Source organism: Schistocerca americana, chromosome 1, assembly GCF_021461395.2.
Source record: "Schistocerca americana isolate TAMUIC-IGC-003095 chromosome 1, iqSchAmer2.1, whole genome shotgun sequence".
NCBI classification, from domain to species: domain Eukaryota; kingdom Metazoa; phylum Arthropoda; class Insecta; order Orthoptera; family Acrididae; genus Schistocerca; species Schistocerca americana.
Window position 1 is genome coordinate 1,196,767,572 of NC_060119.1, and position 17,568 is coordinate 1,196,785,139.

The following is a 17,568-nucleotide window of genomic DNA, read 5'->3' on the forward strand; positions in this document are numbered from 1 at the left end:
GCTGAACCACCAGCAGCCTCAGTTCAATGTGTTGCTGAATGGCATGATGAGCCCTCTGATTCGGAGTTAGAGAAAGATGCTGAACCACCAGCAGACTCAGTTCAGAGTGTTGCAGAATGGCAAGATGAGTCCTCTAATAAGCAGTTAGAGAGAGATGCTGAACCACTAGCAATCTCAGTTCAATGGGCTGCAGAAGGGCATGATAAGCCCACTGATAAGGAGTTAGAGAGAGATGCTAAACACCAGTAGACTCAGTTCAAAGTGTTGCAGAATGGCAAGATGAGGCCTCTAATAAGCAGTTAGAGAGAGATGCTGATCCACCAGCAATCTCAGTTCAATGGGCTGCAGAAGGGCATGATAAGCACACTGATTAGGAGTTAGAGAGAGACGCTGAACCACCAGCAGACTCAGTTCAAAGTGTTGCAGAATGGCAAGATGAGGCCTCTTATAACGAGATAGAGATGCTGAACCACCAGCAGCCTCAGTTCAATGTGTTGCTGAATGGCATGATGAGCCCTCTGATTCGGAGTTAGAGAAAGATGCTGAACCACCAGCAGACTCAGTTCAGAGTGTTGCAGAATGGCAAGATGAGTCCTCTAATAAGCAGTTAGAGAGAGATGCTGATCCACCAGCAATCTCAGTTCAATGGGCTGCAGAAGGGCATGATAAGCACACTGATTAGGAGTTAGAGAGAGACGCTGAACCACCAGCAGACTCAGTTCAAAGTGTTGCAGAATGGCAAGATGAGGCCTCTTATAACGAGATAGAGATGCTGAACCACCAGCAGCCTCAGTTCAATGTGTTGCTGAATGGCATGATGGGCCCTCTGATTCGGAGTTAGAGAAAGATGCTGAACCACCAGCAGACTCAGTTCAGAGTGTTGCAGAATGGCAAGATGAGTCCTCTAATAAGCAGTTAGAGAGAGATGCTGATCCACCAGCAATCTCAGTTCAATGGGCTGCAGAAGGGCATGATAAGCACACTGATTAGGAGTTAGAGAGAGACGCTGAACCACCAGCAGACTCAGTTCAAAGTGTTGCAGAATGGCAAGATGAGGCCTCTTATAACGAGATAGAGATGCTGAACCACCAGCAGCCTCAGTTCAATGTGTTGCTGAATGGCATGATGAGCCCTCTGATTCGGAGTTAGAGAAAGATGCTGAACCACCAGCAGACTCAGTTCAGAGTGTTGCAGAATGGCGAGATGAGTCCTCTAATAAGCAGTTAGAGAGAGATGCTGATCCACCAGCAATCTCAGTTCAATGGGCTGCAGAAGGGCATGATAAGCACACTGATTAGGAGTTAGAGAGAGACGCTGAACCACCAGCAGACTCAGTTCAAAGTGTTGCAGAATGGCAAGATGGGGCCTCTTATAACGAGATAGAGATGCTGAACCACCAGCAGCCTCAGTTCAATGTGTTGCTGAATGGCATGATGAGCCCTCTGATTCGGAGTTAGAGAAAGATGCTGAACCACCAGCAGACTCAGTTCAGAGTGTTGCAGAATGGCAAGATGAGTCCTCTAATAAGCAGTTAGAGAGAGATGCTGAACCACTAGCAATCTCAGTTCAATGGGCTGCAGAAGGGCATGATAAGCCCACTGATAAGGAGTTAGAGAGAGATGCTGAACCACCAGCAGACTCAGTTCAAAGTGTTGCAGAATGGCAAGATGAGGCCTCTTATAACAAGATAGAGAGAGATGCTGAACCACCAACAGCCTCAGTTCAATGTGTTGCTGAATGGCATGATGAGCCCTCTGATGAGGAGTTAGAGAAAGATGCTGAACCATCAGCAGACTCAGTTCAGAGTGTTGCAGAATGGCAAGATGAGTCCTCTAATAAGCAGTTAGAGAGAGATGCTGAACCACTAGGAATCTCAGTTCAATGGGCTGCAGAAGGGCATGATAAGCACACTGATAAGGAGTTAGAGAGAGATGTTGAATCACCAGCAGACTCAGTTCAAAGTGTTGCAGAATGGCAACATGAGGCCTCTTACAACGAGATAGAGAGAGATGTTGAACCACCAGCAGCCTCAGTTCAATGTGTTGCTGAATGGCATGATGAGCCCTCTGATGAGGAGTTAGAGAAAGATGCTGAACCACCAGCAGACTCAGTTTAGAGTGTTGCTGAATGGCAAGATGAGCCCTCTAATAAGTAGTTGGAGAGAGATGCAGAACCACCAGGAGCGTCAGTTCAAAGTGCTGCAGAATGGCATGATTATCCCTCTGATGAGAAGTTAGATAGAGATGCTGAACCACCAGCAGTCACAGTTCAAAGTGTTGCAAAATGGCAAGATGAGCCCGCTAATAACCAGTTAGAGAGAGATGCTGATCCATGGCAACCTCAGTTCAATGTGCTGCAGAATGGCATGATAAGTCCTCTGATGAGGAGGTAGAGAGAGATGCTCAACCACCAGCAGCTTCAGTTCAATGTGCTGCATAATGACATGATAAGCCTTCTCATGATGAGTTAGAGAGAGATGCTGAACCACCTGCAGACTCAGTTCAAAGTGTTGCAGAATGGCAAGATGAGGCCTCTAATAAGGAGTTAGAGATAGATGTTGAACCACCAGCAGTCTCAGTTCAGTGTGTAGCAGAATAGCAAGATGTGCCCTCTTATAAGGAGATAGAGAGAGATGCTGAACCACCAGCAGCCTCAGTTCAATGTCTTGCAGAATGGCATGATGAGCCCTCTGATGAGGAGTTAAAGATGCTGAACCACCAGCAGACTCAGTTCAAAGTGTTGCATAATGGCAAGATGAGCCTTCTAACAAGGAGATGCTGAACCACCAGCAGCATCAGTTGCATGTGCTGGAGACTTTCAAGTTGAGTCTTCCGAAATTTAAGGCTCTTCTAGAAAGGCTACATGACTTCTCTCATTAAGAATTCGAGAGAAATGTTATACCTCTTCCTGCAGCTAGCAGTGTTATCGTATCCGTTAGATCAGTGCCTAGTGATGGATGTTTGGAAGCCACCTCTACCTTGGCAGCTTATTCTCGTTTTAGAGCATCTCTTAGTGTTGGCCTTATGAATCTAATCTTTAAAAACAGAACTATTTCCGATCAAAACAGCTTTTATCGTGACAGGCCCACCGATGAAGAGGGCCTTTACACAACGGGTGTGTCCTATTAAGGGGGCCGTCATAGTGACAGGCCCTCCAAAGAAAAGAGCATTTTCCCTAAAGAAGGTCTGTCCCATTAAAACAGGCATTAATGTTACCGAACTACCGAAGAAGATAGTATTCGCTTGTAACTTTCTTGTACCAAATAAAACTCAAGTCTCTGGTTTCGACACGACTAACAATGTGAAATGCCCTTCAAACTTGGGTCATTCTTGAATGTAGCTTTGTCATCAAGAAAAATTCCATGTCCGCTTCTTAGAAATTGTTTTAAATGAATTTGCAAATGTTGTGAATAAATCAAAATTTAACGTGAACCTCCATTTGCCTTTTTTTATTTACTCAGTTGTTGTAAAAATACAGCGAGGGAGATAATTTTTTTACTTGTATTTGTTTGGATGACTGTTTTAGTGGTGGTACTGGCTGGTATAGGGCGCTAAGCAGCTATTTCTTCAGCACCCACACTTAACAAAAAGAGTACAACTGTGGTTATGAATTGTTAAAAGTATCAATAAAACGTAAATTAAGAAATGGAATCAGCAACCATCTTGGAGTTGTCTCCCTCACATTGTTTCACAAACAGCAAAAGAAGGACACCTCAGTGCAGTGTGTGAGTAAAATACATTTTCTGTAAACACACAACCTCAAAATATTGTTAAATGGAAGTGTGTCTTCAGGGTCAGCAGAAAATGAAAGGATGTAGTAACCACCTTGAAGCAAAGCAAAATCTTCTACCTAAGCCACTATCGAGAAGACCAGACATAAAATAGAATCTTAACACACGAACCACATTCAATTCATCATCTGAAACAGAGGTCAACTGGTGAGTGGGTTGCGGCCCTCATTGCTTGGTATAAAGCGCATTTAGTTACATTTTGGAGTAGAAAAAGGTTTGCACTACAAGACCTGCACACGAGTGGGTCTTACTGCCGAAGGAGGAAGCCATGCGTCAAAGGACAGTTCCCTATCCGGAGACGCGTTAAAAGTAATTGCTGCCGTCGCTGTCACCGCAAGGAGATGCGCCACGGTCGTGTCGTCGGTTTCACGGACCTCAGCTTGTTCTTTAACGCTAACCACTCCTCCCACAAACGCATGAAGTAGTCTCTCAGTCGCGAGGAAGCTGCATTGACAGTGATAGGACATTCAGAAATTGTAACCTCCAGACAGGCATCATTAGCCGCTGCATCTGCTGCTACGTTGCGTTTGCCTAACTGAAAAGTAATTGTTGTTTTCTGTTTTTTAAGTATTGAATTTATCGAGGATTTCAATAGGTATCTCTGGAAGCGTTAAGGGTACTGCAGTGGCCGGACCTACTCTAAAAATCAAAGTAAATTTAACGTGAGAGCTAATCACTACGAGGTTTGCTGCTGGATACACGTCAGCGTGTAATACGTAGACAACAGCAACTACTTGCTGCAGTCGCGCTGATGCCTAAACGTTGAATTGGAGTTCATTGCTGCAACAGGTCAGAACAGCGAGCAGGAATGTTCGGCTGCAACAGCTTTAAATGCGTCCATTCGTCCGAGAGATTTCATGATGATGACTGCATGACAATAAACGTAGGTTGAAGCTATACTGAAGAAAGACGAAGGCTTGTCGACCTCATTAGGTTATTTACTTCATTTCGTGTCCTTTCACGTATTATTCATATTCTCTCGTCTCACTGCTAACAGATGCAATGAACTACTTTTCACGATTTCCTCCATACCACTAAGCAATCGTCAGCACTTCGGAAAGCGATCGCTGCGGAGGAACCATTTGCTTTGACTGTCAGAGATAGCAAATAGCGGTATTAAGAGCCCATGTACACTGATCAGCCAGAACATTATGTCCACCAACCAACTATCGATATAAACGAACACCGACTCAAAGGAAGGCCTCGGCGCTTTTGGTGACGTCGCGTCAGCTAGACACGGCGAACGCCAGGTCTGTTGCAGGCAGAAACGCCTGGGCGTGCTTATCACTAAAAATCTCTTATTTTTGGACAAACTGTTTGGTATTGTTTTGGATTCTGCAGTTTTATTTAGATGAAAGATTTTCTTGCTATCGTAAAGCTACAAATGAAGATCATAGTTCTGTATTACTGTCGAAACAAACGTAGATCAAGATGAGAAGATGCTTTGCCCCACTGCAAGCTTCAGAAATTTTACATTTAAGAAACTGTATTTACTTGATTCATTTTGTTATCGAAACGTACCCCAACCCCATTACAATGAACTCGGTTCTTTTATTTATTTATTTATTTTCGTTTGACGACGTCACTGGAAATGTGAACTAATTTACATGTGTAAATGTCCAACTGTTGCCACTCATTAGATTACAGTCGTTTCCAACGAAAGCAATTCAAAACAGGAAACAAAATACCTTCATACATCGAAAATACTGCTGAGCTTAAACTTTTTTAAACATGCACATTAGAAAAGGTAAATATTCCCCTCTTGGAACTGAAAGGAGAAATTTTTTAAGATAAAAAAAATTTTATTTGATAAAACAAGTATCTCTCTTTTGCCTCTTTTTCTGTCCCCCACCCCTTTCCCCAACGTGTACAATCGCAAGATATTTCAGTGCTCCTCACCCCATAGTCAACGAAGATACCTAAAAAAGAGCACCAATATGTTCACAGTTTCTTGTAAAAGCAACCCAGTACAAACGTAAGTACCCCGGTTTTGCAAATAAGGTAAAGAAGGACGAATTCTGTTGCTGCTGGACCATGGAGTTGTTTTTGTATGTCAATCCTTGAAACAGGTGGAAATTTAAGTTTAGGAGTACACTATTTGTTAAGAAGTGTGAAAGGTGGCTACACTGAGCCACAGCGCCAAAGAGTATTATTCAGCCGCCTCCACTGGCAGTGCTTGGGGAGAACTCGTGGTAGTCAGTGCTTGTTGAGAACTCGTGGGAGTCAGTGCTTGTTGAGATGTGCTAGTGAAAAGTGCTGGTCGAGAACTCGTAGTAGGCAGTGCTTGCTGAGATGTGATACTGAAAAGTTCTTGTTGAGATGTGGTAGTAACGAGTCGGTGTGGAAATATTGTAATGATTAGAGTGCTTTTCGTCAATATATGAAGGTAAAAAAAAATTTCTTTTCTCTCTCATTATTTCAGTGTCCTGAATAATGCGTCATTACAGGTTCAGTCAACAAAGCATCTGGCGTGTGTTCTTGTGTTAGAGTGTAATTCTGGGTTTCTTGAGCAATTATAGTATTTCTAATTTTTTTTATCACGTCAGTATAAATGGTATTTGAAATTTCTTGTCTTATTGAAGAAGAACCGTGCCAGATGTGTACGTTGAGTCATACTTCCACACACAGAACAGTTACACTTGTCTTTTGGTATCGTAGGTTTTATAGTTGCTGGGGACTTAATTAATTAATTGTGTTAACGAAAATTTTCATTTCATTCTTTGTTGTTGTTCCATGCAGTCAGATTGCGAAATAATAGTAGTCAGGGCCAACCGTTTACGAGACCTCGTAATCGGACATACAGCTACTAAAAATATGTGCATTTTATTTAATTAAGCCCCCATGCACGTGGCGACCGCTGCTTCGGATCGTCCCTTGGAATCTTCTGACTGTAAAAATAGTAGACAGTAGTATTGTTGTAGTAATTTGTAGTTTAGTAATTGAAGTCTATTTTGCATGTGTAGATTTGGTAATTGTCATTCTTCTAATGGTATTTTTTCTCAGAATTTGATTTGTTGTCTTGTATACGCGTTTGACAATTTAGTGCAATTATTTCAATTGTTCGTTAATCGTGTTTGAAGGAAACATTTCGTGTGAATGGTATTGTTGGAGATAAAGTGTCATTGTGTGCAATTTTCATATAGTGACGAGTGTTGTATATTTTGTAAATGATTATGCGATCAATAAAAAAGGCAAAAATGATGAATAGTGAGAATGACGAAATTGTTAACATGGCGAACTCGCCAACACAGGAGAACAGTGTGATAAATAATGAAGTGGAAAACAATTTAATAAGTCGGGAAAATAGTCCGGAACCATTTCAAAATTTTTCTCAATCAGAAAATTCACAGAATACGAGATTAACGACAGAAGATTCTGTAATAGTATCGAACACAGATGGCCTTACAGCTATGACGAAAGAAGTCGATTTCGCGGGAAACGTTAGGGGTGAAAAGAGTTTCGAACCAGTTACTATGGAGCAGTTGATGAGTGTTATATTAAATTTGGGATCAAAAATAGGAACAATTGAAACCAAAAAAAAAAGCAATGACAACACGGTTAGGCTCACAAACAGGAACAAGTAAAACCGAGATGGAAACAATGGAAACACAGTTAGGCTCACGAGCAGGGACATGTTTCAAAAATATGAAAGATGAATCAAAGAAAGAAAGTAGAGAAGAAGTACAACCGATTTTGAATGCTCACAATAATAGTTTAATTTCAATAGAAATTAGACAAGAGGAACAGGACAGAGAACAGGAAGAAAGAGATCGCGTGATAGTACAAAAATTTTCAGAATTAAATTTACAACGTGCACACGATAAGGAAGAAATAATTGAAAGAATCGAGGAATCCGTACCAAATGACAGAATAAATAACTTAACGCAATAGTGTGAACAGTTAACTACTAAATGTGACAACACCGAAACCCGAGTCGCGACATTTACAGAAGACGTAAATAAACGGAAGGAACAATTAAGTGACTCATCGGAAAGAGTTGAGGAGATCTCAGATAAATTGACAAGTGTTAGTTTAGCAGAAGGGTTTGAAGAAAATAATTTGTTTCATTTACGTGATGCAACAAGAGAGCGCCAGGCGCGTGAATTTAACAATAATCGTCATTGTGACTGAGACAGACGCGGTAGGTCTTTGTCGCCACGAGGCGAAAACATTGACTGTAAACACTTCTTAACTGTTCGGAAATTTAAGATCTTTCGTAATTCTAAGGGTGACATACATCCATGTTCATGGCTAGATCAATTTATGTACGCACTTCCGCCAAAGTTGCCACTAAGTCACAAACTGGAAACTATGTGCGGCTATTAATGTCCTCAGGGGATTCACTACTCTAAGTGAATATGTGCCGTAGCGTGCATAGGGCCCCGAGCTGTAGTGGTGCTATTTCTCTTTTAGTTTTCTGCACCGCTGCCTAGTCTTTTACTATTCTTTGCATCTGTCAAAACAACTCTTCGACTATCAATCTATATAGACAGTAGTTAAACAATAACCTGATATGACTATTTTACCTAAGAGTGATTTCGGAAATTACCGTTTGGACTTACTGTATCTTCAGCAGCATTCATTCGTAGCTTAAATGAAATTTTACCTGTTTATCTTCGTGACAATATTACTTCATATGTTGACGACATTCTTATTGCTAAACATTCTTGGAGTGAGCACAACAAAATTTTGGATTCATTACTACGTATTTTTGCAAGAGTTGGCATTACAGTGAACTTAGAAAAATCTGAATTTGGTCGTTATCATGTGAAATTTCTCGGTCACATTATTTCTACAGAAGGTATTCTTCCTGATCCAGAAAAATTAGACACTATTCGTAATTACGCTGTTCCTACCACAAAACATGAGGTTCGTAGTTTCTATGGTGTCTGTAATTTTCTTAGACGCTTTGTTAGATTGGACAATTTGGCCACACCTCGTTTTTGCGAACTATCTGGAAAGTTCTTTTTAAATGAAAATCGGTTGACAACTCTGTTTGGTTAATTCGTATTCCTGATGAGTGGGTTAATAAACTGATTTGGTACACACATTTCAGTTATGCACACTTTGGTCCCAGAAAATGCTTTCATAAATTACGGGAAAATTGCTACTTCAGTAATATGGAAAAACGTATTCGATCTGTTCTGGCCAAATGCAAATTATGTCAAAAGGCTAAGCCGCCAACAATTTCTCACAGAGCACCGTTGTTTCCTATCATTCCAGCGAAATTAAAGGACACGGCTGCAGTCGATTTCTTCGGTCCAGTGGTTCGTTCTACTAATGGTTTTGCGTACATTTTCGTAGCAGTGGAGTTGACATCAAAATATGTGTGTTTTACACCGTTACCCAAAGCAACAGCTCGTTCAGTATCTAACGCTTTCATCAAACATTTTCTTAAAGAAGTGGGTCATGTTGATAAGGTTATATCAGATAATGGATCACAGTTTCGTTCTAAAATTTGGCTTCGTACTCTACGGCGTCGTAAAATTAAACCAATTTTCATTTCACTTTTTCACCCTCAATCTAACGCTTCAGAGAGATGGATGAAGGAAATCAATAAATTGTGTCGTCTTTATTGTCATCAGAATCACAGAACTTGGGATCAGTATCTTCATATTTTTCATAACATTCTGAATGAACTCCCTAATGATTCAACTTCTTTACCGCTTATACTGATATTAAAAAAACAAAGCACCGACAAATCGCATATCTGAAATCGTTCCTTTTCCACCTTCACGGAAACTGCGGCATTCTGAAGTTGTCAACCTGGCTCTACGAAATATTGCATCTGCGGCTGCTAGAAGAGAGAAATCAGCTAAACATCCTGGTCGTTTAAAAATCTTGTCAGTTGGTCAGAAGGTGTTAATTAAGTCTCATCGTTTGTCTCACAAAGGAAAAGGCTTGTGTCGCAAATTTTTTCTGCTTTATAACGGTCCATACAGAATTCGCAAAATCATTCATGATAACACTGTTGAAGTAGAAACTCTTAAATCACGACGCTCTCAGAGAATACATCATATATCTAACGTTAAAATTTTTGTGGAATCATATACTTTTGAAAAATTTTTGTGGAATGACATACTTTCGAGAAACCAACAGTTTACGTAAACATGCAGAGAATACAAGGATACCGCGCTGTGTTTTGGCGGCGGCACATACTCAAAGCAACAGTCAAGTCTGCGCGCCGCACAAGGCAGTCGTTGACCGCAAACAATTACTTCCTACGTCACGCGCCTACAGCTGATCGAGCGCTCAGTGGGAATGCACTGCAGTCGTAAACAAATGCACAGTCTAATTTCTCCGACTAAATTTAGTATAAAGTGACTTGCTGAATTATGTTATTAACGTTCAGTATTTTTCAGGATACGGTTGTATAAAATATTTAAGAACTTCAGGTAAATTCTGTGTGTCTCCGACGTTAAGAGGACTTGCTATCGAGAAAATTTCAGAAAGAATGTAATTTCCAAGAAGAAACTAATAAACTAAAAAGGTAACTATTAATTGAGGTAACATATTTCCACTTAGGTACGTACTTTAGACGTAATTTGCTGCTCGCAATTACGTGATTCATACTTTGTGCTAATTTCATGTTCTATGAATTTTCTTGTGAAGCGACGTGCTTGCGTACGTTAAATGATTTTGACAATGATTATTAATGAACCGGGTTGTAACTTGTGTATATTATGCATCGCTTGGCTGCACTGCTTTTTCACTGATTTCATATTTTTTTAATTATGTGCCTGCTGTGCTTATTTATTTAAATTATAATTGTCACCTGATTAATTGTGATGATGTGGTTATGTATGTAAGTTATACTTTGTGATTTATCTGCTTGCGCCTTCATGTTTACTTATTAAGATGACATATGAACATTTATTTGCTTATGCTGATATGATGCTAATGACATGTTTATTACATAAGATATATGTTTACTGCTATGCGTATGGATTGCATATTTATACATTTCTGTTTGTCGTCACAACTACTCTTTAATTTGGTATATAGAAATGCTGATATACTGTGTACAAACATAGAGTTTAGGTCACATAATGGTATTAATTATAGATTGTTCGCTTGGCAGAGCCTCGTTGTAAGAATTGTGCTGCATCCACTTGTTGACATTCTGTTCTCTACTGGTATATTTACTCGCTATTGCATGTTTTGCTTACGCTCAGTGCCTTATATTTTTAAGATAGGAAAATGAACTGCTATAATTCGACATAAACGACATTAGTACACGAAACTTCATAGAAGTCACATGAGCTGGAGGTTTTATGAAAGCTGTATAAATGTATGCTAATAGGAAGGAAGCTAACGACATGACATACCAAAACTAGGTTTAGACCACTGACAGTTATTACACTGCATTTTTCGTGAGCAATTGAAATAGCAAGTGACACTTGACACAAGAAATACTCCACACGTTTGCTTCTGTTTGCGATAATTCTTGAAGTGGTGTACACACTAAAATATTATGGTCATTCACACTCCGTAATCGTACTTAATTACTGAGAGTTATTCGAACTAAGTCTGTTAGAGGTCATGTATGCATTTCTTTTGTTTATAATTCATAATGAGTAGAAGATTTGGGTCAGATGGATTACACAGAGGTTGTGTGTTGACAGTGTGTCTTCGGATTGTATGGGATGATGAGGTTTGCATTAGGATTTTATCTGTACTTGTTCGAGGAGACTGACTAGAGGAACGAGTTGTTATGGAAGTGAAATGATATTGGCGATAAGGTTTATATGTGTCGACGTATTGAAGAGATATTATTGAGGTATTATTGAGATTATGTGAAGTTGATGATTACTGGAGTTTTGGTGGACAAGAAGTAAGGTAAATGATATTGATGATAAGATTTACATGTATCGACGTAAGAGGTATTATTGAAGTATTGAGATTATGTGATGCTGATGATTATTGGAGTTTTGGTGTATAAGAGGTAAAGTAAGTGAGGAGCATTTTTTTTTTTTTTTGGTCTATATGGAACAAGGAGGATGAAGATAGCAGACTAGAATACTCAAGTAGAAGGAAGATTGTCTACACACACTTTGCTAAGTCAATAACCAGTACATATACTTTGATTTGAAGAGAGGAAGTATTTGCATATCTTGGCACACTGACAGTGTTCAGCAACAGTACATTTGATTTGGCTTGGCAAACATTGGTCTTGACATGATGACTATGATGTTGACTTATCTATTATTGACTGTTATACATTGCTGCCACTACTACTTGATACACATGATGAACATCAAATTTTGACAGAATTGCATTTACACAGTTAACACTATTCAATTACACAGTAGTACTTAATGTGGATGAAAGATGAGTGAGTGTGTTTTGTGTGTTTTCCTTTCCTAATCCTACCCACCTATCTCCTAAATATTATTTTATTTGTTTGTAGTGGCTTGCACTGACACCCATAAATATTATAGGTTTACTGGTATTTGCGTATTTGTAATAGTTAATATGACAATTATCTGATATCATTTGTGTGTTTATTAGAATTTGTATGTTTAGTGTAAAAGCATTTGAATGTGCATTCGAACTATTGTTAATGCCTGAACTGTCTGATTAGTGATGGTGAATATTATGAACTGTTACCTGCACTTGTTCAACATTGATGTGTGACACTTAGAAATGTTTAATTTCTGCTGATGAACTGGCTGATTAGTGATAGTGAATATTATGGACTGTTACCTGCACTTTTTCAACATATTGGGTGCCACTTAGAAATGATTAATTTCTGCTGATGAACTGTATGATTAGGATAGTGAATATTATGGACTGTTACTTGTACTTTTTCTACATGATTGGTGCCACTAGGACATGTTTAATTTCTGCTAATAAACTCTGATGAACAGTGTGATCAGTGATAGTGAATATTATGGACTGCTATCTGGACCTGCTCATCATTGCTAGGTGCAACTGATGGACTGCTTCTACTGAAATGAAGTCACTTGTTGGTATCTGCACCTGCTCAACATTACTGGGTGCCACTAATGGAACTGCTTCTGCTGAGATATGTGACTTGTTGCTGTGTGCACCTGTTCAACATTACTGGGTGCCACTGATGGACTGCTTCTACTAAAATAATGTCAGTTGTTGGTGTCTGCACCTGTTCAACATTGCTGGGTGCCACTGATGGACTGCTTCTACTGAGATAATGTCACTTGTTGGTGTCTGCACCTGTTCAACAGTGCTGGGTTCCACTAATGGAACTGCTTCTGCTGAGAAATGTGACCTGTTGCAGTGTGCACCTGTTCAACATTACTGGGTGCCACTGATGGACTGCTTCTACTAAAATAATGTCAGTTGTTGGTGTCTGCACCTGTTCAACATTGCTGGGTGCCACTAATGGAACTGCTTCTGCTGAGAAATGTGACTTGTTGCTGTGTGTACCTGTTCGACATTACTGGGTGCCACTGATGAACTGCTTCTACTGAGATAATGTCACTTGTTGCTGTGTGTACCTGCTCAACATTGCTGGGTGCCACTGATGGACTGCTTGTACTGAAATAATGTCACTTGTTGGTTTCTGCACCTGTTCAACATTGCTGGGTGCCACTGATGGAATTGCTTCAACTGAGAAGATGTCACTTCTTGCTGTCTGCACCTACTCAACATTACTGGGTGCCACTGATGAACTGCTTTTATTGAAATGATGTCACTTGTTGGTGTCTGCACCTGTTGACCATTGCTGGGTGCTACTGCTGGAACTAATCATTAAAAGTATTTTATGTGAACATTTGTATAAACTGATTTTTTGTGTATTGTGTGAACTATTATGGAAAGTCACATGTATGGAAAGAATTTGTATTGCTTACTGTATTTTATATATTAGGTTACTGAAAGGTCAGTTCAAAGCCAAAATTTTATCTAATTATGTAATAGTTAAGTGTTAATATTATCTTTTATTTTTGTCTGTATTTTTATCTTTTATTTTTGTCTGTATTTTTATGGACGAATTTGGTGGTATTTTCACCACCAATGCTGGCAAAAATACCATCAAATTCTGGCCCGTGGAGGAGGGGCATATGAAAGGTGGCTACACTGAGCCACAGCGCCAGAGATTGCGCCAAAGAGTATTATTCAGCCGCCTCCACTGGCAGTGCTTGGGGAGAACTCGTGGTAGTCAGTGCTTGTTGAGAACTCGTGGGAGTCAGTGCTTGTTGAGATGTGCTAGTGAAAAGTGCTGGTCGAGAACTCGTAGTAGGCAGTGCTTGCTGAGATGTGATACTGAAAAGTTCTTGTTGAGATGTGGTAGTAACGAGTCGGTGTGGAAATATTGTAATGATTAGAGTGCTTTTCGTCAATATATGAAGGTAAAAAAAAAATTTCTTTTCTCTCTCATTATTTCAGTGTCCTGAATAATGCGTCATTACAGGTTCAGTCAACAAAGCATCTGGCGTGTGTTCTTGTGTTAGAGTGTAATTCTGGGTTTCTTGAGCAATTATAGTATTTCTAATTTTTTTTATCACGTCAGTATAAATGGTATTTGAAATTTCTTGTCTTATTGAAGAAGAACCGTGCCAGATGTGTACGTTGAGTCATACTTCCACACACAGAACAGTTACACTTGTGTTTTGGTTTCGTAGGTTTTATAGTTGCTGGGGACTTAATTAATTAATTGTGTTAACGAAAATTTTCATTTCATTCTTTGTTGTTGTTCCATGCAGTCAGATTGCGTAATAATAGTAGTCAGGGCCAACCGTTTACGAGACCTCGTAATCGGACATACAGCTACTAAAAATATGTGCATTTTATTTAATTAAGCCCCCATGCAAGTGTAATGAATTGCACAATTAATTGATTGCAGAAATCTCTCAGAACAATGTGTGTTGGTCAACTACCGCCAATAGTTTCGCATTTTCCTGTGTCAGAGAGGGAGACACCACCATTATAAATATGCCTCCAACAGACCTTGCGTTCGCCGTGCCTAGCTGACGTGACGTTACGAACAAGCGCCGAGGCCTTCCTTTGAGTCGGCGTTATATAAACCCGTCCAGGCGATAGCATCGTCACCTAGCGAGGAATGACTGCCAGCGAGACACAAACATGGTGCATGTATTACACGTGCATGTATGCTGTCTGTGTGTTGAATGGGGAAGGCGGTCGAATTACCTGAGTCTGACCGAGGGCACATTTTGAAAACCTCTGAGGCTCGGTACGAGCATTTTGGAAACTGTGCGACTTGTTTTGGGTGTTCGAGGGGTGCTGTGTTGAATGTCTTCAACACGTGACGAAACCAATATTAAACCACGTCCGGACGCCGTGGGGTTGGACGGCCACCCCTCATTGCAGATGTCGGACGTTGCAGGCTGGGCAGACGAGTAAAACAGAACATCAGCCAAACTGTGGCGGAACTGACATTGGACTTTAATGCTAGGCAGAGTACAAGTATGTCTGAACACAGACCGCACCGAATATTCCTAACGATTGGGCCCCCGCAGCCGACGACCCATGCATGTGCCAATGTTAACACCGTGACATCGACAATTACAACTGTCCATCGATACTTGACGTTGCCGCAGTGGCAGAACGTTGCACGGTCTGATAAATCCCGATATCTTCTTCATGAAGCCGATGGAAGGGCGCGAATCCATCCTCTCCCAGGAGAAGAGCTCCTGGGCACCTGAACTGCGTGACGGAGACAAACTGGCGGCGGCTCCTTTATGCTCTGGAGAACATTCACGTGGGCATTCATGAGTCCAGGGGCGCTCGCGCCGTGCGCCATAACGGCCAAGGAGTATCGAACACTGGTTGCAGACCACGTGCTCCCTCTCACGACGATGATGTTTCCCGATGGCAGTGGAATTTTTCAATAAGATAATGCGCCGTGTCAGAAGGCCAGGAGTGTGACAGTTGCGAGTTCCAATTGATTTTATGGGCCCTACCTCGCCAGATCTCAACCCAATCGCACACATGTGGTGTGACAATACGAGTCAAGATATATGTAACGAGATTGAATAGCGTATTTTCCTCTATTGGTTACGGTAAAGAGATCGATCTTTCGGTCCTGTCTGTATATTTGTATATTATATTGCATGAATAAAGGCTGGGAGAGTGTAAAGCTATCGTTAAAAACGCACGCCGCGCAATTTGTTACAATTTGGTCGGACATAATAATAATAACATGCTTTTGAATAAAATTAAAATATTACGGCGATACCTGTTTAGTGTTATTGGAAATAATATATGGTAAATTAATGAGTACGGTAGCCTATCCTGTAAGAAGAGGTAAAGTTGGGCACATTGAGGTATTTTGCTTTGTATCGACGAAGCCGATGATACGGGGTCATCTTTTCGTTTACTCATGGAAATAAACAAGTAAAGAAGTACCAATTGTGCGCTGTGAAAAAATATAGGGGCGAGTTTTAAATAAATACGGTATACGATCAGAGTAACAAAATGACATTTAGTTACACCAAATCGCGGATAGCGAAGTGTGGTTATTAAATTGAGTATACCTACAGGCCGGTCAATTCCGGGATAAATCTATACGCATCTCACGAGGAACCCGGTATTGAGACAGTTTTTTTTATATTATTATTACATGGCGGAGAGCTGGCTCCAATTTATGAAAAGGAGAAAAACGTTAACTTTTACGCGAATCCTTAATAATAGCGGACCAGAGAGAAAAGTGTGTAGTTGTCTTACGCCTAGCAAACATTCGTGGAGGGTTGTGGCTACACTAGAAGAGTCAATTACAAAATACTGTATCGTTATCATTGACTGATAGGGTTCAGGCAATCGCATATACTCCACATCAGAGTGTGAATGAGTGCTGAATGCGAAATAAAACTGTGAACAAAGTTACGTTAAATAAAACAGAAGAAACAAGACAGTTTGTTCGTATCTATTATTATTCCATAAACAGTAACATTTCTTATCGTTGTACGAAGCCTTTAAGGACGATTTTTATGACAATTTGCTTCGAAGGGATCTCGTTACGAGTTAAGTTTTGGGGACCTGGTCAAGAGAGGGTAGTTCGTAGATCCGAACGACTGCAGCTATTCTGGAATCAGGTGCTACCGTGACCGATGTGTGTTGTCAATGACTTAAGGTTACCATATCTCATGCTCTAAGGTCGACGCGTCTTTCCTCTTGGTATAACGGTGCCTCACGGCAACAACGACAACGCCGACGACGAAGGAAGATAGGGTAGAGAGGGATGCGACAGAACGTGGCGTCAGAGTTCATCACCCTCTCCCCGGAATTCACGGGGGTTAGGTGACTTTTGTGCAGATGTGGTGCCATCCCCTTCCAGCGACCTACCAAGGCCTAATCACTTCCATGCCACGAAGCGTCGCCGCTGTTATCCGTGCAAATCTTGGAAATACCGGCTATTAGAAAGGTGGTCGTAATGATCTGAGCGATCAGTGTTTAACCGTCGGTCGTCGTTCTAGCAGCCAGCTGGTGTAGGATGGTCTCTGGCTCCAGCGCTCTGCTGTTGTCTCTGGGCTGACGGATGATCTCTGCCGCCATCTCCCGAACAAAGTTGTACAAGGTACTCGACTATGTCCACAAATGCGCAAGACATACATTATATATAAAAAGCTACAAAATTTTACATGTTCCTTTACCAATGGTTCATTTGTCTCTTGCTGTTTCAGTAGAGTGAAAAGAAACCTAAGGAAATTACATCGCAATAACATGCGAAATCATTCCGCCCCAGCACAAATTATGCAGGTGAATTCAATCGTTGTTGACAGGCCCTCATAGAACTCTCAAATTTAAGGAGTGCTGACCGCAGGTGTAAGGCGCTGCAG